This window comes from Theobroma umbraticum, unplaced genomic scaffold (genome assembly GCF_002168275.2).
Source record: "Theobroma umbraticum cultivar Fairchild unplaced genomic scaffold, ASM216827v3 scaffold_115.0, whole genome shotgun sequence".
Taxonomy (NCBI): Eukaryota; Viridiplantae; Streptophyta; class Magnoliopsida; order Malvales; family Malvaceae; genus Theobroma; species Theobroma umbraticum.
This window is the reverse complement of record NW_018397284.1, coordinates 1,164,658-1,167,915: the sequence shown is the minus strand read 5'-3', so window position 1 is coordinate 1,167,915 and position 3,258 is coordinate 1,164,658. Positions and strand designations below refer to the sequence as shown.

The window sequence follows — 3,258 nt, the reverse complement described above, 5'->3', positions numbered from 1 at the left end:
GCTTAGTTTGCAAAATTTAGTAACAGTATTGCTCAACTTGGTTTTACTTTTAGCCAAATGATTCTATATTATTATTCCAGTTTACTGATCATGGCATTCTTCTTCTTCTTCTTCTTTTTCTTTATATCAATGATATGATTATAACTGGTCAATACAATACTTGTATGGGAAAATTACAATAATAACTTAGTCAACATTTTGAAATGAAGGATCTTGGCTTTTTAATTATTTCTTATGACTTGAAATCTCCTCTAACTTCGATGGTTACTATAACACCCCCAATTTTCAATGTAAATTAAGTTCATTCATAACATGTTATGTATGCTAAGTGTTTAAGGATACATATATAGATAAATGGGCACTTAGGTAAATTTTGAGGAAATATGTGATAAATCCCATAGTTTGATCTAAGTTTGATATTATATTTGCGAATTAATGTGTATGGAATGAAGTTAAATGAATGATTTAAGGTGTGATATTAATAGAGAGTGATTTTGGGGTGTTAAACTTAGATTTTTGAAAGTTTTGGAAGCTTAAAACTGCTTACAGGGGGAGATGTTTCGATGCATCCCCTCATGTATCGATACATTCTTGGCAAGAAGAACAATATGAGGTGTTTTAAAGGAATACTATCGATATATTTGAGGATGTATCAAAAGATTTGGAAATTTGATTGACATGTATCTATACATTGCTCCAATGTATCAATACATTTAAAGAAAAGAGCACCTAGGACCATTCTGCCTGAAATGTATCGATACATTTAGTCAAAATACAGGTAAATGTATCGATACATCAATGAGAAAAGGCATAAATAAAAAAAGGTTTTGGGCCATTTTCGCTCCATCTCACTTTCAACTTTTTCTCTCCCTTTCTTTCTCTAGAAAACTCAAAACCTTAACCCCCAAATTGATTTTTAAAGCCATTTAAGGCTATTTGGAGCTTGAGAAACTATCTTGGAGGTAAGACTTAATTTTTTTACTAATTATTTTTCCATTTAATCAGTTAATAATTTCAAAATCTGACTTTTCTCCAGATTTGGTAATTTTTCCTCTTTGGCTTAGATTGGAGAATTTAGAGCTAAGACTTGTGCAATTCAGCTTCTAATGTATGGGTTTAGCTTGTTAATAAAGGATTTGAGCTTAAATAGTTAGATTGCTAAGATTTGGTTAATTGTGGAAAAGCTAGTGTTTTTTTAAAGCTAGGATTTAATTAATAATTAGATGTTTTGATGTGTTCTAAGAAGGAAATGAAGTAATTGGACATGTTGGTGAGCTAGAGGAAGATTGGAGGCTAAAGTTAAGCTCAGTGGTGGGATTACCTCTAATATGTCACTATGAGTGAGTTTGAATAACATATGTGTGATGCATGATGCCTTGATAAAGGAGCTGTCATGATATAAGAATGTGTGTATGTATATATATGTGTATATATATATATATATATATGATTGCCTAGATGTAAGTGCCTTGGCTGGAGAACCAAATTGTGGAATAGGTGTTTATGTGATGTGATGTGAGCCACATGGGTGGCCTATGCTGTGTATGCCTAGATTAGAATGTCTAGAGACTATAATGAAACTTAGGAGTAGATTTCCTTAGATGAAGGATATGTTAAGAGAAATTGATCCAATGATGCCTTGGAGATTTAAAAGCATTTAGAACCTAATCAAGCTAAAGACGCTTGAAGCTCGATAAATGTGAGCTGTCGTTCGATGAGGAAGATGTGAATGATAAAGGCATGATGACCTTATATGTGGATTTATGTTTCCATTAGAGGGATGAATCTCAGACGTTGATCTAATTTTTGGATTAGTGGAGTCTCGATTCCTTGTGACTATGTGTGTGCCTGTAGGGATGGCGGTAAGCAAGGATGGTGGTATTAGTCTTGCTTATGATTCCCATGTGCAGTGCTTTGATGCCACCCTGTTTGAGAAAACTTCAAGTGATGCTGATTGTCGGGAGATTTCTATAATCGATGATTTGATTCTCCACTAGCTACTTCGACACTATGCATGATTTGTTCTCCGCCTTTTGCTTCAGTACATGCGTGATTTGCTTATCCGTCAGTGGTTTTACCTTGAGCGTGATTTGATTCTTTGCTGGTTGGCCACCAAGCATGATTTGACTATGTCTAGGGGAGGACAACTCTTTGATTTGGTTTGCGTATGATGTGAGATAGCCATGGAGAGGCTTAGATAAATATGATATGAATATGATGTGATACTCCGGCAACTAGAGTGTGCCAAGGAGAATGATTTGAATAACTTTGATCGATTTTAAGGGCAAGCCTAATGATATATGTGATAATCTTTGGAGACATTGAGAATGATGGTATGCCCTCACATTGGAGATTTTAGGGATAATGATATGGTCTATGTCTAAAGATGTTTGTTGGATTATGTGGTTGCATCGAGAGTGCAATATTTATTATGTGTTATATTATATATATATATATATATGTATGTATGTATGATTTTGTTTATCTGCATCACTCACTAAGCACTATAATACTCACCCATTTATGTACCATGTGCAGATAAATAGGCCATAAAGCTATGTGGTAAAAGTTGCCCAGCTATAGATTGATTTTGGCATTCGGTAGGTCTCTGTTTTGATGTTTCAATCCACTGAGTCTGTCACAAGCTTCCTTATATGGTTGGTTGCAATGTATACAAGCAAGATGTGCCATTTGACTTGTGTAAGGGTCGTTACATGCCAACCCATCTTGGATGGCCAATGCATGGCCCTATAAACATTTGTATGAATTATGTGCCTGGGATAATATATTATATTTAGTTTTAAGGTGAACATTTGATTAAGGAATCCCTTAGCTTTGTGTTATATGGTTGTGAACTCTGAGGCTTGCTTGGGTCTAGTGGGCTTGCTTGCTAAGCTCGTGCGTCAATCATGGACCCCTAGTTTAGGTCGTGATAATTACTATTTTTCTCAAGTTAAGTATGCTTCTGACTTGTTTTCTCAAGTTGATATTATTGATATCAAAATTGTCTCCACTCCTTTGAACCCTAATGCTAAACTTACTCTAATGGATGGTAGTCTTTTTATTGGTCATTGTAAACTGATTGGTGGTTCTAGCCTATCTCATAGTGACTCAACCTGGTGTTGCTTATGTTGTTCATTTAGACAGTCAATTTATGGTTGCTATTCATTATCTCACTTTTTAGTTATTCTATGTACTCTATACTTTATCAAAGGCATGCTCTTTCATGGACTTGATTTCTTTGTAAACTCTTCTCTA

General features: G+C 34.7%; 1 protein-coding gene across 1 annotated transcript in view; it reads left to right on the top strand.

Moving 5' to 3' along the window:
• LOC110428437 (uncharacterized) overlaps nt 1–3,258 on the top strand; it is a 7,737-nt gene that overhangs the window by 522 nt on the left and 3,957 nt on the right. The gene's annotated exons all lie outside the window — the stretch shown is intronic.